Here is a 24475-nt window from a genome sequence, read left to right on the forward strand (position 1 = left end):
GTATAGTCTTCTTATCTTAATGATTCATTGTTCAATCATGTGTGTGTGTGTGTGTGTGTGTGTGTGTGTGTGTGTGTATAATTGGAAACACAAAATCAAGGGTTTTTTGTTTTTTCAATGAAAAAGAAAAGAATTGGATTTCCCTTTAAACAAAACATGCCCAAGTAGGAATTTTTGATAATACAAACTAAGCAACAGAAAACTATATGGCTGGATACTGGGGAAGGATGGAACCCTCAGGATAAAGTGAGGAAAGAAGCCATTGCTTATTTGTCTGTGTCAAAGTGATATCTGTATTTACATAGGAATATTCCCATTTCTGAATACCTGTCATGTACAGTAGGATAAAGCTGCCCTAACTTCCAGGCCCATACTATAACATATATAAAGATGGACCTATCAAATATCATTGTTCCTCTTTCTCACAGAGAAAAGGCTAGCTAAAAATACCTCGATGGGATTCACTGTCTAGTCCTTTGGTTTCACTATCACCCACACTTGAACTGACTCTGTCCATACACCACAGTGGTGTAGTTAGGAAAGCTATCCTGGGTGAAGAGTGGTCAAAGGAGGAATAGTTTTGACTCTGTTCTTCCCAACCACATAACCACCCCTTACCTTGCTTCCACATGTTTAGTGTTTTGTGCTGATATTTTCTGTGTTTCAGAGTTCATTTCTGGGATACCCCACCACTCACCTGACCCCAAACTCCTGGGCCAAGTGATTCTCTCCCACAGAAATGGCTTTCGACTGTTAGTCTATTCTGGTTTCTTCCCACACTCAGGGAGCCCTCTCTGTCTGGCAGCTGACTGGGCTATCTTTGACACTTGGAGAGTGTTAAGAGAAGCTTTTTCTTTGAGAGAAGCCTTCCCGCCAGCCTGGTTCTAGAGCCGCATCAGTCCCAAATAAACACACAGGAGGCTATATTAATTATGAAGCTGTTGGCCTTGCTTGTTTCTTACTGGCTAGCTCTGACTTAAATAATTACCCCATAATTGTTAATCTAAGTATTTCTCTTACCGGAGAATAGTTCCGGGCTTCCTACCCCATGGCATTACATCTTGACTCTCTGTGTTTTCCTGTGTTTCTCCTACCCAGAGTCCTCCTGGACTCCTAGTCCGACCCATCTAGATTCCTATTGGCTCAACAGTGCTTTATTGACATAAGACTTCCCCAACAGGAGAGAAGTCAGAGAAAAGGTCAACATGTCATTCAAAGGAAAGATAAGTCATGGACTAACTGTAGAACTCCAACTATATCAAATAGTCTATATTGGTTGTTTCCCCAACCATATGATAGAAAAGACTTCTAACTCAATCACAGGGAGATGCAAAGTGTACTATCACAGAAAGAATGCATCCACTACAAAATCCAGGGACTTTTTCACCATTTCCTGCAGTGCAGGTGGGCTCACTCTACCAGACAGCCCAACAAACCTAGAGCTGTGCAGTATGTGTGAGCAGCAGACAATATTGGTGAATAGATAATTTTTTAAGGAGAGTGAAGCCATATCTCTGTTCATTATAAAGATCTCTGCTGCTTTTTTCTTCTCAGTCAGGTCATTTATTCCAAATCTGAAGAAATGAAATGTGAGCAGTAGAGGAAGTCCATTCATTTTTCAAAATTTTGTAAATAATAGGATACTATTTCTCTGTTGTAAAAATTAACAAAATAACTATATGCAGCAAACACAAAATACACTTCAATAATATTTCTATTTTTGAGAATTTCACACTTGCATATTTTGTTAAATTTTGGTCAAATTTACCCCATCCCTCCTCCAACTACTTCTAGATCTCAACTTTATCACTCCCATATTCCTCTCACACTACATTCACATCTTTTTTCATTTTATATAATCCACTAAGTCTAATCAAAACAGTCTTTGAAGAATTTTCATAGTTGAAATACAAATACTTAGCACAAGGCTGATCGACCACTCCTATCTCCTATTATAGCAGACATTACTAATCCATCACATAATACTTTCTACTGTGTCATGTCTGTTTAAAGGCCTCTCAATACAGCACCCCAAGTAGCTGCTGGCAACATTTCTTACTTTGTCTGAATGATGAAAACAGCCTAGAATGCCTGGCTTGATGTGTGTAGCTGTGTGGCCCTCGCTGTCCTTTGTACAGTAAGTAGTCAATAGTCTCCCAGTAGCATTACTTATGTAGATTAGGATGAGATCCTCTATAGACATATGGCTTTTACAATTAAGATAAAAAGATGGGATGCATTAGTTCAAATGTACTAGGTTTTTCCTTTGTGGCCACCAACCAGCTCCCAAATCATCACACAGAGACTTTTTGTTAGCTTTGAATGCTTGGCCTAGCTGAGGCTCATTTCCGACTATCTTTTTTAACTTAAATTAACTTGTTTCTCTTTATCTTTTGCCTTGGGGCTTTTACTTTTCCTTATTTTCTTGCTGTATCTGTGTCTGGCTGACTGATGGTTGCCTGGCTTCTGCCCCCAAACACCTCCCTCATTCTCTCCTTCTCCTTCTCTCTCTTTTTTTTAACACGTTTTAAAATTTTAAATAGCTTGTTTTACATGACAATCCCGGTTCCATCTCCCTCCCCTCCTCCCACACCCCCCGCACCATCCCCCCTATCCTCCCACCCTATTGCCAATTCCTTCCACATAGGGGATATCTAGAGTCTATCATTTCATTCAGGGTAGGGGCCAGGCACTTCCCTAAGAGTCCAGGCAGAGAGAGCAACCCTCTTTGTGTTATGGACACAGGATGTCTGTTAGTATTCGAGGGATAAACACTGATCCACTGCTCAGGACCCCATAGGTAGCCCAGGCCTCCTCATTGACTCTCACATTCAAGGGGTCTGGATCGGTCCCATGCTGGCCTCCCAGCTGTTGGTCTGGGGTCCAAGAGCTAGCTCTCCCCTGTTCGGATCAGCTGTCCCTGCTGGTTTTGTCAGCCCATTCTTTGCCAATTTGCTCCTTGCTCTTCTCTCTCTGTTGCTGGGTTCCTTGGGTTCTGTTCAGTATTAAACTGTGGGTGTTTGCCTCTGCTTCCATCAGTCACTGGATGAAGGCTCCAGGATGGTTATAGACATCAAGTTCACTATCAGGAATAGGCATTCGAGGTGGTCTCTACACTATTGTTTAGCTTGCTAATTGGTGTCATCCATTTAGATTACTAGAGGTCACAATGGTGCGTGATCTCTCTTCTAACCTATGATTCCCTCTTCCCCCTATCCTACCCCCCCCCAGTCGACCTTCCTGTTCCTCCAGGTCCTATTCTCTCTTCCACTTCTCCCCCTCTCTATTTCCCAGGTCCCCCTCCCCCGCCCATCGCCATGTTCCCCATCTGTTCAGAGGATCTTGCCTCATTTCTCTTCTCTTGGGTACCATGTATATATTTTAGGTTCTTTCCTGTTTCCCAGACTCTCTGTCAGTGGAAGTGCAGACTGGCACTCTCCTGATCCATGTTTAAAATCCATACATGAGTGAGTACATACCATGTTTGTCTTTTTGTGACTGGGTTACCTCACTCAGGATGGTTTCTTCCAGTGCTATCCATTTACCTGTGAATTTCAAGATTCCATTGTTTTTTTCTGCTGAGTAATACTCCATTGTATAAATGTACCACATTTTCTCTATCCACTGTTCAGTTGAGTGTCATCTAGGTTGCTTCCAGGTTCTGGCTATTACAAATAATGCTGCTATGAACATAGTGGAGCAGATGCCCTTGTTGTATGAATTTGCCTCCTTTGGATATATGCCTAAGAGTAGAATTGCTGGGTCTTGTGGTAGATTGATTCCCATTTTCCTGAGGAATCTCCATACTGCTTTCCAAAGTGGCTGTACGAGTTGGTACTCCCACCAGCAGTGAAGGAGTGTTCCCCTCTCTCCACATCCATTCCAGCATAAATTGTCTTCGGTGTTTTTGATTTTAGCCATTCTGACAGGATTAAGATGGTATCTCAGAGTTGTTTTGATTTGCATTTCCCTGATGGATACGAAGACAGAACCCATCCTTCTGCTGCATACAAGAAACACATTTCAACATCAACGACAGACGGTATCTCAGGGTAAAGGGTTGGGAAAAGATTTTCCAATCAAACGGACCCAAGAAACAAGTGGGTGTAGTAATTCTAATATCTAACAAACTAGACTTCAAATTAAAATCAATCAAAAGAGATGAAGAAGGACATTTCATATTCATCAAAGGAAAAGTCCATCAAGATGAAGTCTCAATTTTAAACATCTATGCCCCAAATACAAAGGCACCTACATTTGTGAAAGAAACATTACTAAAGCTCAAATTGCACATAAAATCACACACACTAATAGTGGGAGACTTCAACACTCTGCTCTCACTGCTAGACAGGACCTCCAGACAGAAACTTAACAAAGAAACAAAGGAACTAATAGAAGTTATGACCCAACTGGGTTTAACAGACATCTATAGAACACTCCACCCAAACACAAAGGGATATACCTTCTTCTTGGCGCCACATGGAGCCTTCTCTAAAATTGACCACATAATAGGAAACATAGCAAATCTCCACAGATACAAAAAAATTGGAATAACCCCCTGTATCCTCTCAGACCATCATGCATTAAAATTAGAATTCAACAATAACACAATTCGCAGAAACCCCATAAACTCATGGAAATTGGACAATGTTCAATTTCCTCCTCCTTCTCTTGCTCTTCCTTCTCTTCTCTTGAGCCTAGATTTCACCTCCTATTTATTCTTTCTGCCCCAAAGCCCCAGCTATCCCTTCTTCTGCATAGCTATTGGCTGTTTGGCTCGTTATTTGACCAATCAAGTACCATAGACAGGCAAGGTGAAACAAATGCAACACATCTTTTTATAATTAATAAAAATTCAGCACAAACAAGAGTAGCACATCCTTACATCATTGAACAATTTCAGCATAAGCAAGTGTCACACACCTTTACACAGTTAAAGTAATATTCTGCAGCATAAACAAATGTAGCACATCTCTGCCTAGTTAAATAATGTTCCACAACACTGAGTCATGATCAAAGAAAGCAGAAGATCTGAGATTAGGGAGAAAACAATATAGATACCTCTGAAGATAGGAACAGCGGGACCAGGAACAGCGCCAATGTAAACGCAGCAGAAACAGTGGAAGGCAGGAAGTTCTCATGGTTTTAAATAGATAGGTGCAGATGGGCATGTGAGAGGCAAAGCGGGGAAGCCAGAAAGCTAAGCAGCAGCACTGAGAACAAGGAGCATTCATGACAGGTATCAGACCTGGGGAGCAGGTGTTAGGGAGCAGAGGTGAGGCGTGAAGACAGTGAGATGTGCCTGCCTTCATAACTCCTGTCTGTCAAAGGAAAAGCCATGCCAAACGAGCAGACGTGGTGCTTTGAGAAGAAGTTAGCAAACAGGACTTGATTTTGATTGAACTGCTTCCATTTTGAATTATTGTTCTGAGAATTAAAGACAACCTATATCAATTCAGGAGCCCAATACAATGAGGCTCCAGTCATGCAACAGTGTGGACTGACAGCCCAGAAATTCTTTGTTTGACCTACTCTATTAGACCTGAAGGGTAGCCCCATAACAGGATGCCTTTGGGAATCATTCTTCCTAACTAGTTATTGATTTATAAAAAAGGATACGTGTTTTATATCAAATGACTCTTCTTGAATCGTAACCTTGGATCAACAGAGAGTAAACATTGGCATTTTCATACGTCAATCTGCTATTGGGGAATAATCTAACCCTCCTGGAAGGGTGGAAAGAAAGCACAGAACAGTCATTTACAAATCACACATTATTAGACAACAATAATTTGTCATTCTTCATGCTATTCTCAAATCACTAGAGGGGCCATTTAATGACTCTCCAACACTTCAGGTAGGATCATGTAGGAAATGACCTCCCACAGTTGAATGTATCAAGCATGCATGTCTGTTTCATGACTCTAGACAGAAAGTTAATGGCCAGTCTCAACCACCATGTTACTATAGTAAAACGCAGCAGTTAAAGCTAAAATAAATCAGATATTTAAATGGAACATTCACTTTGGTTATTGTCATTAGTCAGAGCAGAGAAAAGTGATGGTCCCCTTCACCTATTTAGTAATTTACATTGGTTATAACTGTACTTTAAGTTATATAATTCATTAATTCATTAAACAAATATTTCATTCTTTTCAATTACCATATATACATGTGATACTCTACCAGACATTACAAGACATGAAATAAAATACTCCTAAGTTCTTTGCATTGAAAAGGCAAAAAGAATAGCCATATTTCCCAGCATGGTCTTCTCAAGCACGTGTTCCAGAGGAAAGGCTGTCATGGAGAGGATAATGAGACAATGGAGAAGGAAAGGAGATGGGGAAGCTATCGTTTGGAAGCCATGCAATCATGCTGAAATGAAATTTTAACTGTTGCCTACTGAGTCAATGGGAGTTGAATGCTCAGCATTGCCCTGTTGTCTGCATTGAAACTGATGTGTCTCTGGGTTATTAATGCTTTTGTCACTGAGTTCTTCTATTTCTCATGTTTTGCTTCTTTGTATAGTAACTGGAGTCAAAATTTGTCCACACCATATATTATCACATGAGTGCATGTCTTAGGACTTTCTTACAACAAACCTACAAACTCATCCCAGACATGCTGTTGTTGATCATGTTTATTACTGGACTGTGCATCAGCAAATATAATCAAAGGAGCTAGCAAATGCCATACCTGGTGCCACAGAACTTCCTCCCACTCAGTGACTGTGATGTGTTCAGGTATGCTGGGCCCATTTTATCCTCCGACCTTTCCACCTGTTTTGATTCTTTTCTAACACTTTAATTATACAAGTAATACATTTCAGTAACTAATAAGCAATTGTAACAAGATTGCAATACACGAGGTTATTATAGACAAGTCAGTTGGTTGTTTTCTTACATACTAAAATGAACAATTCAAATTTGAAATTAAGAATAAAATGGTATCTACAGTGACACCAAAATTATTGAATACTTAGTTATTTTTTATTCATCTTGATAATTTGATCTGTGAACTCAATACAATTCCAAAAAGGACCTGAAAAAAGTGTTTTGTGGGTATTAACAAACTCAATTAAAAACCTTACAACATCAGATGTAATGCCAAATGAGAAGAGCATGGCAGCAAGAGCTTTTCTGCCCTCTTTGACTGCTACTAAAACTACAGTCATCAAGATGGTGTGGTTGTGACAATGAGACAGAGAAACAGAATATAGAGATCAGAAATAAAAATCAGAAAAATATGGAAGGATGTCAAAGACAACAACAAAGGTACAAAATCATGATAGACGCAATTGATAAGTTTGCTTTCTAAAGCAAAAAAAAGTCTGTTGTAGACAACACACTGTCAATAGATCATTCAGACAAGGCACAGGGATAGGAGAACATACTCACAAAAGACATATCTGACAAAGAGCTGCTACCCAAATTGTACAAACAATTTGAAAAGTTGACAATAAGAAAAAAATAGCGCCCAGGTCAATTAAATATTAGCAAAAGGCTTGAGCAAAAACCCCCACTAAAGAAAATGTACAATTACCAAACAAGCATGAAAAATTATACTCACTAACTTATGTTACCAGGGAACTGCATGCTAAAACACCAGTGACATGCTGCTATGTATCCATTAGAAAGCACAAATTCAAAACAATGGCAATGCTGAATATGGACACAGGTATGGAACAATTTCAAACCCCATCCATGGATCAGTCTGTACTAGTGGCTTCTTACCAAACTAAATGCACTCAATCTAGCAATGATGACCCATAGCATCTACCTTAAAGAGCTGAAAACGTGTCTATACAGAAACCTGCACAGGATGCTTAAAGGAGAATTTCTCTCCAAACTGCACGAACCAGGAAGTGCCCAGGAGTCATTGAGTAGATAAGAGAGTAAACGTGTGGTGGTAACAAGAAAGGAGCTATGATATCCCAGACAGTAGGGAAGAACTGCACATGCATATTGCTAAGTGTCTGGAGCCAACTTTCAAAGCTATGTAGTGCTTGACTCCAAGCATACCATATACTAGAGAGAGAAAGATTAGTGCTGCTCAAGAGCTCAGGGAATGGAGGACGACCATCTGGAACATGGGCAATGTGTTTTGCTTTCTGTTGTGACAAACCTCAAAGGCAACTTAGGTAAGAAAACAAACTTATTTTATAATTCCAACAAGCAAAGCATCATTGAGGACTGTAATGACAGCCACTTAGGTGATGGTGGAGGAGCACTGCTCACTGGTTAGCTCCATAGCATCTGCTGAGCTTTCTTCCTTTCTTTCTTTCTTTTTTTCTGAGACAGGCTTTCTCTGTATTGTTTTGGAGGCTTTCCTGGAACTCACTCTATAGACGAGGCTGGCCTCGAACTCACAGAGATCCTCCTGCCTATGCCTCCCAAGTGCTGGGATTAAAGCCACTGAACTAGCTTTCTTGTTCATGACAGAACCCTGAGCCTAGGGTGAAGGGCTCTAGGAGGCCTGAATATGGCAAACATGGATTTTGCAGGACTTATGCTTCTCCCTCATTCCCTCTGCCTTGTAGAAACCTCTAGATTACCTCCCCAAAATTAGTCACCAAGGTCTATTCTCCTTTTTGTCTATTTCCTCCCTGGAGGCTGACTACAAAGGTCCAGATATCAAAGTACTGAAGTCCAGCAATCAAAAGCCCCTTTGGATTGCCTAATTAACATGCCCAATTAAAATTTAACACATTATCCTAACACGGGGTTTCCTCCTTTACCTTTGTAAACTGCCATTTTTCTATGTGCCACATCTGTCTCCTCTCTATCCAGAGGCAATCCTTTGCTATTCTCAGTACCCTAGACAAATATCTCTCCCATCTCTCCCTTGTTCCTTTTCCCTCCATTTGCTGTCTTTATCTCATTACCTACCCTCCATCCCTCTGGGACAAATAAATCTCCTTTGTGCTGGAACTTGAACTTGGGTGTCTTGTAGGGATACTGGTCCTTTTAAAGGGACAGTACCTCTTATAGTGGACCCTAACCTACAAAGAGTCAGTGTAGAAGTCACCACAGAGAGACAACATGTAGCCAATGAAGAATAAAGAGGCCCACTCTTTGTGGTAGACAGAAAACCCTTTTATTGGTTCCAGAGGAAAGATTTGGTGAGCTTTCACATGTTGGTCAACAATCCTTCTGTGGCCTAACTTGAGCTGAGCCAAGACTGTCATTTGTGTGTTGGTTATTCACTGCCTTTGGGCGACTGGGATTCTCTTTGGACCTGATGGTGACCACACTGAGTATTGTGTGGGGGAAAAAATCCAGGCAAGACATTTTCACATGGGCACTTCATAATTCAAAACTCTTAATCTTTTAAGAGTATTTATTATACAGTGAAAAGCATGAAGCAGGGCCTCCAGAAATGTTTACAAACTGACTGGCAATTAAGCCCAGATGAAAAGACATGACAGCATTACAACACGGCTGAACCTGGTCTAATACAGATTCTGGGCAAAGTAAACCCTTTGACTATGCATCCACAGTGCTGGATTAGTGGTAGCCCTATACTTGTGGGGAAGGACCTCCAAGTTGTTACTAAGGGCTTTGGCTCTGTGGCTATGAGCTACTTAAGCACTGTTACTTTTAGAAACAAGAATACCGAGTCTCTGGAAGATGACAAAATATGGACATGAGATGGTGGTGAGGCAGAGCTGGTAGAATGCTTGTTTAGGGTCCAGAGCCCTGGATAGAACTATGTGTGGTGGCACATGTCTGTAACCCTAATGAAAGATTCAGGCATTACGCTGGCCTGCCCTGTTACCTGGCAAGATGCACTCAGGCAACACTCTGGCCAGCCCAGAGTTCTGTGAGAACCACGCAGGTGCAAAGGACCCCTTTAATGGACTGACCCATGTCTGCTTATGCTCTTTTACTCCTCTTTTACTCTCGTCTCTCTCTCTTAATCTCATCTTTCTATCTAATCCTCTCTCATCTTCTCTCTCTGTCTTGTCTGTCTCCCCTCCCCGCCTTTTTGGTGTCCCTATAATAAACTATGGTTAATATGCTCCGTCCATCATGCCAGTCCTCATTCCATATTTAACAACACCTAACACTTCAGAGGTAGAGGCAGAGGATCACAGTTTAAATTCATCTTTGATTGCGCGATGAGTTCAAGGTCCATCTTAGCTACATGAGATCCTGCATTAAAAGCAAATGACAACAACAACAACAAAACCACTGTTGCCTGAGGGCAATGGAGTCAAGACGGAATATCCTGTGTAGCACCATGTTGCTGCTATTGACAATCACCTAATAGTACCAAACTGGCTGACCAAAAAGAACAGAATTATACCTGTGATACTCTTAATCATGTCCTGTCCTTCAAGCATATCACATTTCTTTATGTTAAGAAATGTAAAGAAGGTTTCAATTCAATCTGGCATTTACTGCCTGAGAAACATCAGCATTGGGTAGGAAGGACAGACATTGGGCCTAAAAAGGCCCAGACACAATGCCTAGTGGAACCCTCTGAACCTGGCTAGAGTCTGGCAACCTGTCTTTGGCCTAACACTTCCGCATAGGAGTGACTCAGCAAAACTGCCTCTGCCCAGCTACTGCTTATGTGGTGAAATATTATTGGCCCTTACACCTCCCCACCCACTTCCTCAACCCTATATAAGTACCTGCCTGCTGCACTAAAGAGATCCTGCTTCCACAAGTCTCCCAACTCAGTGTGGTTCTCTCTGGTAACTAGGAGGGGGATCTGGGTCGCTGGCACTCACCATTCCACTCAGCCCAGGGAAGAGATCAGCTGAACCAGCTCTCCCACAGCCCTACCTGCTGGAGGACCTGGCAGAAAGACACAACGAAATGAGAGAAAAGGGCAGAATATATAGTATACCCCGTATCTTCGTGAATTTCATGTATATGGAATACAACAAAACCATAACAAAACAAAGAAAAAAAGGAGATCTTTGGATGTGTTGTAAAGTAAGTTAGTAAGTTATCAATGCACATCAGTTTGGTTGGCATAAGGCTGGCTTGGCGACTTCCAGCAATAAGCACACTTGCTAAGAATGTGGGACTCCCTAGCTCTTAACTTCTGTTGTTTGGTTGTTTGTCTTTTTCCTATGGGAGGCATCTGTACTGTCTGTGGAGACTGTTCACTAGGGAAAGAAGTCTGCATGAATCAAGAGCTGAAAATCATGTTAGTTCAAGACCTGGTGGCTGTAGCGGCAGTTGTGGCCTTTGCTTCCAGAGAAGCATACTGCCCTCCATCCCCAGCACCCTCTCCATGCCTCTGCTCAACCAGGCAAGGACCCACCATTCTGATGATTCTGAATGGCTCCTCTCATAGTTCAGAGACTCTGAGGAGAGTCATGTATCTTTAGTCCACAGCAGATGCGAACAAAGACACCTTTTCTCCCAGAAAGCCTGTATTTATTGGAGTTCCATGAGACCCTGTGTTCTCCAAGCTCTCCTCTCCAGGGACTAGCACACAGCCCAGGGCACCTATAGTAGATACATAACAACATTCACAACTTGATTACATGAGCAACAAATACCTCTTATTTTGTTACACAATCCCATAAAATCCGATTGTCAGAGTTTAACCCCATTTGAGGAACAAAAGTTTATGGGTTATTATCCCTATGAGAGTAAAACAACCCTTTCATAGAGGTTGAATATCAGATATCCTGCATATGGGAAATTACATTACAATTCATAAAAGTAGCAAAATTACAGTTATGAAGAAGTAACAAAATAATTTTCTGGCTGAGGGTTACTACAACACAAGGAACTTTATTAAAGGGTTACACCATTAGGAAGGTTGAGAAGCAGTGGTCTAGACAGTGATGGACATATATTCTGAGAACTGGGCTGAAGATGGGCAGGGTGGGTATGAGGTGCAGTAAAATTTCCACAGCTGGTGTGAATTTGACTGACATTGTACTTCTCCAGGTTCTGGAGCTACCCTGAAATCCTAATGACAGCAGGTACGCCAGGAAGAGGGAAAGGGGATTATTGGTCCATGATGCACAAAGTAGAGATATTTGGGGATGATGAGAGAAAAAGAGCAAAAGAAACAGTAAGAACACGAAGTTCAGATCATTAAGAGCATCGTCTAGCTCACTTCTCCATCATCCAAGACTTCCTGAAATGGGCTATTCCAACTACCCTTGTGTTTTCAGGTACTGCTAGATAATAGTCATGAGAAAAGGACACATTTTATTTACCCACTCATTGCTTGATGGACATTTGGGTTGTTTTTACTTTAGTAAGGAGGAATAATTTCATAGGGAATACTCAAGTAAATGTTTTTGTTTGAATATGTGTTTTCATTTCTCTTGAGGATGTATCTATGAGTTGAACCATATGATAACTATATATTTTTCTCCTTTGAGGAAACCAACGATTGTTTTTGCAAAGTGGCTGCAGCATTTTGTGTCCTAAGCAATAGTATATGAGTGTCCAAATGTCTCTACGGCTTCCTTGTCATTCCAAATGCCCTAGTGATATACTATGTCATTGTCATTTTGGTTTGCATTTCTCTGAAGGTGATTGATGCTCAGCCTCTTTTCATGGGCATTTTTCTCAGTTTATACTTCTCTATATAAATGTCTATTAAGATCTTCTGTCAATCTTAATTGTGTCAATTGAAAATTATTATTGAATTATAAAGTTCCATGTACATTGTAGATACTGGTTTCTTATCAGATAAATGACTTGCAAATATATTCTCTTATATTCTTTATATTGCATTCAGTAGCTGGGTGATACCCAGTAAAGAATAGTCAGATTTTCATCTTTTCCCACCTCTTGATTTTATATTTGCACTATGTCTAAAATGCCAATAGATCATCTAAGGTCCCTAATTATGGTTATGTAAATTTTATGGTTTAGGATTAGGTCCTTTATCCATTTTGGGACATACTGTTTATAGGAGTCAAATAGGGACCCAGCCCATCTTTTTCCCAAGTAGATATCTAGGTCAATCATTTGTTCAAAAAATTATTCTCTACCATTGTCTACTTTGGCATCACTTGAAGAAATTAGTTGACAGTAAATGTGAGAATTAATTCCAGAAGCTCTGATTTTATACCAGAAATCTATGTGTTTCATTCATCTTATGTAAGTACCATTCTCTCTATTACTGTGGAGATGTTATTTCTTTTGAAAACAGGTAGTCCTCCAACTTGGTGTTCTATTTTCAAGATAGATTTGACTATTTCCTGGGTCATGTGAATTGTCTTACAGTTTAAAGTTATCCTGTGATTAATGTCAAGAAGTTCATGGCAGACATTGTATTATATCTGCATGTCACTTTACAACATCAACAACTATATTAAGATTTAACAGTCTATGGACATAATCCATCTTGTCATTTAGCATTTAGTTTCAGAACTTTCATGAAATAAAGAGTTTAACGTTTTCATTTCTTTTATCAAATTTATTTCTAAGCTCGTTATTCCCTTTGATGTCCTCCTAAATGGAATCTTTTTGCTAATTTCAGTTTTGGATTATTAAATGCAAGTATAACCAACTGCATGTGCACACATATGCATGCACACAGACACACACACATAGGAATGATTATGCCATTTATACATAAATATACTTTTTTCTTGAAAACATTGTTCTATTTAATAGTATATTTTAAATATTATAAAATTATACATTTTATGGGGTAAAGTAATACATTTTAATTAATACTTGTATATGATGTGTAATTAAATGAGGATTGATTATTGGTACATCATTCACCTCAGATTTTTATTTGTGTGTGTGTGTGCACAAATGTATGTAAATGTGTGTGCATGCATGTGAGTATATGTGTGTGAGTGACTCTGTGTGTGTGTGTGTGTGTGAGTGTGCATGTTAGGAACATTTCAAATATTTTCTACCTGCTATATTTTGGAACAGTTGTCAACCATAGCTAGCCCAATATGCTACACAACATTATCTAACTGTATGTCTGTATTTACTAACTGTATGGATACCCTTAATTCATCTTTCTTGCTCAGTTGCCCTGATTACAACTATTAGGACAGTCTGGAAAGGAAATTAGGATAAGTATCTATCCTTGCTTTATTGCTTGTCTTAGGGGGAGCTTGTTTATAACTATTAAGCAGAGTGTTAACCAGGAAGTTTTAACAATAAATACTTTTGTTGTTTAGAAGAATCGTGCTAATATATTCAAAGGAATTTTTTTTTCAGTTTCTCCAGGCAGTGTTTCACATGTAACCACCGTGACTGTACTGGAACTCGCTCATGTAGACCTGACTGGCCTCAAAACCCACAGAGATCCAGAGATCCAAAGATCTGCCTGCCTCTACCTCCTAAGAGCTGGGATTAAAGGTGCAAAACACCACTTTGGGATATAAGGAATTTTTTTTATGAAGAGGTGCTGTTTTGTTTTTAAATTTCCCCTGGCATTCACTGAGATTACCACATTTTTAGCATTTACCTTATTGGATGTTGCAGTATACTTACTGGCTCTCAGGGGTTAAGCAAATCTTACCTTCTAATAAATGCCAGTTGAACATTACATGATTCATTTTATAGGTTACTGGAAAGTGGTTTATTGTCATCTTGTGAGGATTTTTATGTCTATATCCATAGTAAACATTGGTCCACAGTTTATTGTGAGATTTCTGTCAAGTTTGAGTTTCTAATACTATTTATCTCTTAAAATGCACTGGATACTTTTGGAAGAGTGTCCAAAGAATTTCAGTGTTTCATAGAATTTCATAGAACCAGTAAAACCATTTGATCCTAGACTCTTATTTGTATGTGTTTTTTTATTATACAAATTGCATATTGACTCTCCTTATTTTCAAGAAACTATTCTACTAGACATATAAACATTCTAACACACACACACACACACATACACACACACACACACACACACACACACACTTGTTGGTATGGAGACCAGGACCTGGTGTGTGTCACATAAGGTGTGTCCGGTTAACCTCTCTGCCCAGTCTCTCAAGTATACATCCACATTTGCCTTGGCACTTCGTGTTTTTCCAGGAATTTGTCTACTTCTCTTCAGTTATCTAGTCTGTCAGTTTGTATTTCTTCTTGTACTACCATAGGTCTTTTTCTTTCTTTCATATAGAAGCATTAAGTTAATACTCATTTTCTCACCTCTGACTTCACTCATTTCAGTCTTCCTGTTTTCAGGTTGGTCGGTCTTGGCAATGTTCTATCAGTGTTGTTGATCTTTTCAGAGAACTACTGAGTCTCTTGATTGATCATTCTCCTTAGCTATTGAAAGTATATCTTCATTAAGGTTGCCACTAATGTTTGTGATTTTCTTCTTTTCCCTTAGGCTTACTTTATTTGTTTATTTTTTAATTACTTATTTATTCTTGTAGTTTCTTAAGGTAAGTGGATCGATTGAATTGAGATGTCCTATATATAAGTAAAGGAGTTTTCTTCTCAGTACTATTTATTACGCATTCCGTGGGCTTTCTATGGCTTAGTTTCATTTTAATTCATCATTGGCTTTCATTGTCCTGACTGTTATTTCCTTTGATTCACTGGTTATTGAAAAAATGATCATATAATTACTATTTACAGTAAACCCTTGTCCTTCAGTAGCCATGGGGAATTGGTCTCGGGATTTCATCTGGACACTAAATTCTGCAGATTCTCAAGCCCCTTACATAAAATCACGTAGGATTGACGTAAACATATCTTACCATACACTTAACAGGATATTCTAATAATTTTGACACCTAATACACTGTAAGTGCTGTGCATTCAGACATTATGCAGTAGTCTTTAGGGATTAATGACATGGCCATTAAAGCTACAACTTTTTTCAAGGAATGTTTTTGTCCCTGGTTGATAGGAATATAATATACTGCAGCCCCTATAGAAATCTGTGTATAGGCTTTTCTAGAAAGCACAATATTTTTACCCCACAGGTTGGTTGTTGGTATGTATAAAAGTTACTGGTTTGTGTATGTTGATTTTTTATCCTGCTACTTTAACAAAGGTGTTGATAGATTCAGAAGTCTTTGTGGTAGGTGTCCATGAAATCCATTAAGTATAGAATGTCTTATCCAAATAGGAATAGTTTTATATCTTCCTTTTAATTTTTTCACTTTTATATCTTTCTTTTGTCTTGATGCTCTTGCAAAGACTCCAAGCACTGAACAGAACAATCACAGAGGGAGTGAGCAACCTGTCTAATGTCAGATTTCCTTTGTCAGTATAATGTTGACTATGCTTTGTCTTCCTGGCAATAGAAACTGTAAATAGAATGGCAGTCAACCTACACTATCAGAGAAAAATCATTGCCAGCTATATTGTAGATGAAAGATTAATATCTACAGCATATAAAGATCTGCAAATATTCAACATATGCAACAATTTCCCCAAACTTTTCATCAATAAATGTACCTGAGATTTGAATAGACAGATATCAAAAGAAAGAAAAAAATAACCAAGGGTTTTCAAATGTTCAACATCTCTAGCCCAACAAACTCTAAATCTCTGAGGCTTACTCACGGCTTATTATCATTGCAGTGGAGTCCAATTTAGCATCACCAAAGCAATATGTAGTAGTATAGTAGAACGGAAGTAAATTCAGAGAAAAGTAGATTATTACTTTAAAATATTTCTTCTTAGTCTCAGTGGAATGCTCAGCCACAAACGGGGCCCCTGTATCACCACCTTTCCCTGAGGTTCAGGAATGATTTAGGAGAGGGAGAGGAAAGATTATAAGAGCTAGAAGATAGGGAGAAGCATAATGAAGCCATGTCTTCTAGACATGGCAGGATCACACACTTGTGAACACACAGCGGCTATAGTTTCCTGTACCAGGCCTCCACAAAATCAAGTCAGTCAACATTTTAGCATGGATTAGGAAAGGGGTCATGAGTCCCCTATTTCCACCAGAGGCACTATGGACTGTTGGTGGCTTATGGGAACTGAGAGTCAGTTTTCTCTGAGGGTGTGGCTCCTGGTATCTGACTATCATCCAAAGGATGGCCCACACCCAAGTAGCGCAGGACTTTAAATATGGAGTGGATGAGCCATGTAAGAATAAAGAGGACATGGATTTGGGGGGTAGGGATGCAGGGTGCATATGGGGAGATTAGGAAGAAGGATTGGGTTGAATATAATCTATGATCAAATTGGTAAAAAATATTATCTTTTAAATTAGCTTATTAAGTAAAAGATTTTCATTTGGGGGTTTCCATAGATATTTCATTTGGTTGATTCTCTGCCACCCTTACCTTCCTACCCTCTCCCCACTCCTGTTGTACCCTTTTGCCCCTAGTGTGGCTCCTTCCATTTTGTTACCTTGTCTTCCTTATCACTCTCCCTTTTAGTTTCCTGACTGTTACCAAATCCACACTCATGTATACACACGGGAAGGGAGCTAGAATCTATTTAATACAATGCATTCTAGTGCCATCCATTGCTTTACAAATTTTGCAATTCCATTTTTCTTTGCAACTGAATAAAATCCCATTGTATACGTGTCCTACACTTCCCTCATCTATTCCCCTGTTGATGGAGAGCTATGCTAATTAAATTTCCTGGCTATTGTGAAGAGAGCAGCAATGAATATGCACATTTCTCTGTAGTAGGATGTAGCCGCCTTTGGGCATATGCCCAGGAATGGTATAGGTGGGTCATAAAATAGTTTTGCTTTCAATTTTTCTGAGAAGCCTATACATTGATATTTATTGTGGTTGCACTAAACGATATTCCAACCAACTTAACAGTGGTTAAGTTTTCCTCTTTCCTTATTAGCATTTTCTGTCATTGTTTTGTTGGTGGTGACTACACTGGAGTGAGCTAGAATCTCAAAGTTGTTTTAAATTTGTATTTCATCCATGACTAGATTCCCGGGATAAGAAAAACATAGTCCTAGACAGTCACAGCAAGCATCTCTGGATACTGGGGACTGGACATAAGAAACATCTGTCTTAGCAACTAACTCCCTTACCTGGGTCCCAGCAGAGATGTCTGTCAGTTTACGCAGCTGCAAGTCAGGCCCCTAGCCTTCCTGCATCCACACTTGCTGTCCAGCTTTGCCTGGAAGTTCCAGCTCCTCATAACTTTCCTTGCCCTCTCAGCAAGACTGAACCACTTCCTCAGAATGACTTCACTCCACCTTAGTGCTGAGTGTCCTGCTGAGTCTTTGTGGGAGTCTGTGACTGTCACATTTACCTTTATTTCCTCCCTAAGTCATTTTCAAAATAGAATAAAGAAGTAAGGGGGGTAATTTTCTTTTTTGTTTGTTTGGTTTTGGCCTTTGGCATCAGCTTTTGAGACACATGATCATATATAGCCTGTGTTAGGTTTCAAAGAAAAGGCAGATAACTAGGAAGATTTTACTTCTCAGGGGACAAAAGATGAAGAGCTGTGTCGTGTCATTAGATGCTCACTGCTGTTCTTGGAGAGGTGATGGAGGCAGTTCCTTTTCCAGAAGATTAGGTTTCTGGGTTTTAATTTGAGGAGGGATTTACAGCTGTGAAAAGATGTAATATCATTTTGATTTGGGTTGTACTAGGCTGGGCACCCAGATTACATTTGTATGAAACCGTATTAGAAGATAGAACCGAAACCACTAGAAGCAAATAAAGAAAACATTTCCCAGAGAACCTAGAAATAGGGACCTGGCTTCCCACAGCTTGTCTGCGGCTTCCCTGACTGTCATTCTGGCTTACACTTATGGGGTCTAAGCAGAAACACAGAGGGAGGCAGACAAAATGCCACTGCTTGTGGGACCTGTCCATCCATCAGTCTGTCACCAACCTGATCTAGCCCATTCCCTTGGTGAAGAAAGAAAAAAATTAATTAACCCTTAGAGAAGTGGGGACTTCAGTGTGTGAGGTGGTGTGGATTGGTTCATGAAAAATACTCTGCTTTTGTCTCCTGGGGGAACTGTCGAATTCAGAGTCTCGGGGAAATACATCAAATTGCCTACAGTTTCACAGGGCCTCACTCACCCATCTCTACCGTATGCTCCCACACGCATGTGTCCCACATGTACCCCAGGTAAGGATGGAAGACAATGACTTAAGAGATGAGCGTGCATTTCTTCCGGAATAGTCCTAAGCGGCTTTAAAGCTTGATTCTCCTCATGTGCATAGCGTACAATAAATCACTTTGGGTTCTGAAAAACACAATTTCTCCCGAGACAAAGCAGAGAGACGAATTAGCTGTTGCTTGTAATCATTTGTTCCAAACAGCTACCCAGAGCTGGGCAGGTTACCAGCATCTTCCAGTGGGACTTAGAGATGGATAAATGGGACACCACGGACTGAAATCTTAAAATAAAAATTATTTCGGTGACAGTTTTTAATATCAAATGGAATGTGTTGTTCTTGTCTGGGGAGGGTTTGAGAAAGCAGGGCCGCTTGCCAGCATCAGAGAGCTATTAACTTCAATAATAGGGCAGAATCATGAAGACAGCCACAAACAACTTCAGAGTTGGTTATTTCTTCAATCTCTAGTCCTTTCAAGGATTTATTTTTTTTATGCGTATGAGTGTTTGCCCGTGTGTACATATGTGTACTGCATGTGTGCCCTTCTCGAACTGGAGATGGCATGGGAGCACAGGACCCTTAGCACCTGGGCACAAGGTAGGGTATTGTACGCTGTCAATGCACCTCTGAGGGGTGGGCCTTAGCAGAAAAGAAGAGAGAAAGGAAAGGGGAGAGTCAGGGCTAGGGAGACAAGTAGCCACCACAGTGTATTTCTTTCCATGTTGGTTTCCCGCCATGGCAAATGCAAGTGTCCTTTAAGACAAGCCCGAAGGACGTCAGCCTCTAATTAAGAGGAAAGGAAGCCTCCTAATGCAGACTTCACAGGAAGAAGGATGATGTTATCCTCGGAACGTACAAGCCTGAACCAGGAGGCAGTGGGTGTGCTGGGGAGGAGGGTTGGGTCAGAAGCAGGCCACCTCATTCCATATCTTGCACCATGACCTTCAGAAAATCCTTTTAGCTTTCTGAGATTCAACTTTCCCTCCTCCTGGAGAACCATAATAAAAGGGCATCATAGCCAGCTAATTCGGAGGCATGTACACCTGTTAGCATGAATGCCGTCCATCACCCTCAGCCAGCACACAAAAACAGTCATGCTAAGACTACAAGGCAGCCAGGCGAGATCACTTACTTGGAACCTTTAATCCCAGAAGGGCAAGGCAGAAGAAGCAGGTGACTCTCTTGTGAGTTCGGAAACCATCCAGGGATACATAGTGAAACATTGTCTTAAGAAAAAGAAAAAAGAAAAGAAAATAACAACAAACCAAATGGGGATAATTTTATTTAAATATAAAATGCAATCTTCACACACTTGGAATTGTACTTCCCTTAGCATCTATAAAATAAATGATCAAACAATGATCATTTTGTCCAAACAATGGCATTGTATGTCTGCTGTTCTTTGGATTAATTTAAGCAGCAAGCAAAGCAATCCAAATTTAGAAACCTCGTTTAGGCCATTCTGCCGTGGCAATGTCACTGGAGACAAGGGAAGGTGCGCTTGCTTTGCTTGAGAGAGCTGTTAGGAAATGCTTGCTGACCCTGGACAAACCTCCATACTCCCCAGGAACAGCATTAGGCAGCTTAATTTGGGCGAGTGAGGAGAAGGCATGAGTCCGTAGCCCGGCGGTGCCTGCCTTCCATCTGTGTGATTTAACCAGGCCTTGCAGCTAGCCTTTGCAGACACCAAGCCCAGCTGCCAGGCAAGGTTTCGGACCCACAGGGGTGCCCTGACAATTTCTGGTTCAGTGGAGAGCTGGGGAGTGCACAGGCTCACAGCATATGATTTCTTCATATTTCATCAGTTTGCAGGTTTTAAGCAATTTTGCCCTTCGTTCTCTGTGGATGCAGAGTGACTACACACAGTGGAAACTAGTGGGCTTTGAATACTAGGAACCAGTTGTCTGTCCCCACCTGAGCATTCAATTAGCATCTAATCTCGACCACCCTGACCTCTGTGAGCCTCAATTTCTTCATCTGTAAAATGGACAGAAGGCAGCCTCACCGGCCGCCTAGATGACTTGGTTCTTTAAAGGCTCAACTCACTTGCTCTCCTTCACTGAAGCTGTTACCTACGTATGTGTCCCCACATCATCCACATTAGTAATATATATATTTTTAAAGAGCTACCACAACTCACCAGGAAAAGAAGAAAACTCACTCCTAGATAAAGAAGCCAGTGGCAAAGCAGGAGGCTGCTGGGGTACCACCATCAGCCTCCTGTGATTTATTCTCTAATAACTTCTGCTCTGTTTCTGGGGCACATCAAAGGGTGGTGACAGCTGATGCTGGCTATCCCCATCACACAGAGTGTAAACGCATTCCCCTGTCTGAGGAGGGAAATCAATAGCCCCCCCTCAATCCTGGGGTAAGGGTTCTGTCCTGCCCCCCCCCCCCCCGTGGTCACTGGCAGATGAGCAGTTCCAAGAAGGGTCTCTGTGACAAATGGAAAAAGGAGCTCAGGGAATTCAGCACACTTTTCTGTGTGCAAAGCCTGAGAAGTATATGTTCTTATTAGTCTAAATTTTATATAGAAGCACTGGCTCCATACACATTTAGAGTCAGTGGGGCTCATTTTAACATGGTGACTTATGGGTTTTTCTGTGTAAATGGTTTTAACTGAACAGTGCTTCCAGGGAACACCCCCAAAAGCAGGTGTGGGATACTGTGGGGATACTATGTCAAGCTCAGAAACACAAATCCACAGGCAGTAAACAGGACTACTTATTGGAGTCAGACTTAGAATTATGAACAGGTTGTTGTTTTTGTTTTTTAATTCAGCCTAGTAATCAGAATTCATTTTTTAAAACAAGATCACTCCAGGGTTTTAAAGCTTGGAAGGACCACATTTTCCCCTCTTCACTAGAAACATATAAAGGCCAAGGATAACTCACAGCAAATCCCTATAAAAGTTGACCTGTAAACTTGTGAAAGCCCCAGAACAGTTTGTGTCTCCCTTCACTTCACCACTTAGCACTTGACCGCTGACTGTTCTTTCATAAGCTGTCTTCCTTCACACAACATGCTCAAACTAACTTCCATGTCCTGTGACTACTATAGGGCTCCATTCATCTTCCTGGTGATTTTATAGAGACGTAGAGCCATTTTCACTCTTTGAATACGTTTGTTGTTGTCTGACCCATCCCCACAAGCCTTCAGGCACCGTATGAGGCTGGTTGCTGCCTGACTCAGTATTGCCTTTGAGCAGATAATAAGACAGAAATTCAGAAAAGTAAAACCACTTCTCTAAGAGAAAATGGATGATCTGGGATTAGAAACCCAGGCCACCCAATAGGGGGCCCATACAGCCACCTTTCAGTGGGTAAGGAGCCTCAACAAAAATATCTAGGAGCAGGGCTAGCAGAGCTTTGCTAAAGAGGAAAAGAGCAGTATTTCTAGCTTTGTGAGATAACTACAGTCGCATGCAATTCTAAGGCCAGCAGCACACATTATCTCATATAGTGTGAAGTTTCATGAAGACATTCTTTCAAGGACAACATACATTAAACACATGTATCCCCACCCCATATTTTTATTCCCCCTCCCTTCTCTCCCTGCTAATACCCTTCCTTCCTCATCACCCATCTGCTTCCTATCATATATCTATATGTACACACACACACACACACAGCTTTATGTGTGTATGAAGAACTGTAACATTAACATAGATTCATGTCCCTTAGACATTGCATGCCCTGTTTGTACTTTCTAATTACTTTATATACCATCTGAATATTCAATCCATCTGCCTTTTCTGTCTTCCATGTAATCCTCTCTTTTAGTGAGGATTTCCACTCAGATTTGTATTTGACCTGTAGAGGTTTTCATCTTTGCAATTTCCATTTGATTGATTTTTTCAGAGTATCTCTTTATTGATTTCTTTATGTCCTTTTTGACTTTGTTCAGGAGTTTATTTGCATCCTCTTTGACTTGGTTGAACAATTCTTTTGAATTCTTTGTCTTAGGATACATATAATGTTTGCTCACTGGGATCCATTCTATAGAACTGTGACATATTTGAGAATTCATGCTGACTTTATTTTTATGTTTCTTGTGTTACTGCATTGACTTATACACTAGAGATTAGGTTTATTTTTAAGTTATCTGTAACACTTAATTGAACTGGAATGTAGTAGGGCTGAGGTGTTGTTCATCTCTGTTGGAGTGGGAGTATTTAGTCAGAGGCAAACACTAAACCTTAAGCTCAGGGCACCAGACATGTTCCTTAGCACCACTTTATAGAATATTAACTGCAAAAGCAGTCAGATCTGATTCATAGGCCACTGAATGCAGGTGCAGTCTTTCTACACCTTCAGATGCTTGCATGTAAGTCTTGTTTTTCTTTTTTGGTTTTTGGATTGACATCAGATGAGAGCAGGATCTTTGTGGTATTAAATTTCCTGTGTTAATCTTTGTGTTGTTTGCTCTGTAAGTAAAGGGGTAGCTCATGGTCCATCTGGCCAGTGAGTATTGTAGAAGAAGTATCTTTGAGTCTTTAAGCACAGGAAAGGGCTCTTGGTAGCTTTCCACTGGGATGTGTTAGACCTTAGCACCTTTAGGCATCTGTCCTCCTTTTGATGGGGCAGTTCATCTCACTCCGGTCTATGCTCAGACTAGGCTCTCCTACATGAAGCATTGCATGGCTCTGACTCTCAGTTTCCATCCTACTTAAAGGTATTCTGCTCAAGAGGTCTCTGGAAAATAGTCCCCTAGCTGATGGGGATGCTTTCTGTACATATGTTTCTCTTATTGGTTAATGAATAAATCACTGTGACCAATGAGGCAGGATGATAGGTGGGACTAGGAGACAAGGAGGATTCTGGGAGGTGTAGGCAGAGAGGCGTCATCATGTGAGCTCGGGGAAGAGAGGACATGAGTGAGGCGTCTCTCCAGTAAGGTAAGACCACGTGGAAATACTTAGATTAATAGAGATGGATTAATAATTAAGACAGAGCTAGTCGATAAGAAGTCTAGGCCAATGGCCAGTAGATTTATAATTAATATAGCGTCGATGTGCATCTTTGGGGCTGATGTGGCAGTAGGCCCAGGAAGGCGGGAAGAATGCTTGTAACAAGATGGTACTGGCAACGTGGTTTGAACAAACTTCTACTTAAAACTTGACAAAAACTTCAAAAGGGATTTTAGAAACAACAACAACAACAACAACAACAACAAAAAACCAGAGACAAGCACAGCTTCTTGATAGTAGCATTTTTCTAGGGTAGGCTCTGTTTTGCTAGAGACAAGCAGAGACTCACACGACTCCTTTAAGGGAGGTTTTCTGACTCAACAAAAATGGTGGGAAAGCGCCAGGAAGAAAAAGGGATAAGTGATTTAAAAGGCAATAGAGTAGTCAGTTGTGGTGGCACATGCTGGTAGGATTTGCTGAGGGAGGCAGAGGCAAGTGAATCTCTGTGATTTCAAGGTCAGCCTGGTATACAGAGGGACTTCCAGGACAGGCGAAAGCACACAGAGAAACCCTGTCTCTGAAAA

At 40.6% G+C, this 24475-nt stretch overlaps 1 protein-coding gene across 10 annotated transcripts in view; it reads right to left on the minus strand.

Moving 5' to 3' along the window:
• The window catches only part of Fhit (fragile histidine triad diadenosine triphosphatase), a 1472699-nt gene that overhangs the window by 869954 nt on the left and 578270 nt on the right, over window positions 1-24475 (minus strand). The window contains exon 1 of one of the 10 annotated variants that reach the window (XM_040747570.1): window positions 20115-20208. The exons of the other annotated variants lie outside the window; for them this stretch is intronic. The gene's annotated coding sequence lies outside the window, so the exon portion shown is untranslated. Of the gene's footprint in view, window positions 1-20114; window positions 20209-24475 lie in introns of those variants that run through there. 10 annotated transcript variants of the gene reach the window in all.

This window comes from Mesocricetus auratus, unplaced genomic scaffold, assembly GCF_017639785.1.
Source record: "Mesocricetus auratus isolate SY011 unplaced genomic scaffold, BCM_Maur_2.0 Super-Scaffold_100006, whole genome shotgun sequence".
Taxonomy (NCBI): Eukaryota; Metazoa; Chordata; class Mammalia; order Rodentia; family Cricetidae; genus Mesocricetus; species Mesocricetus auratus.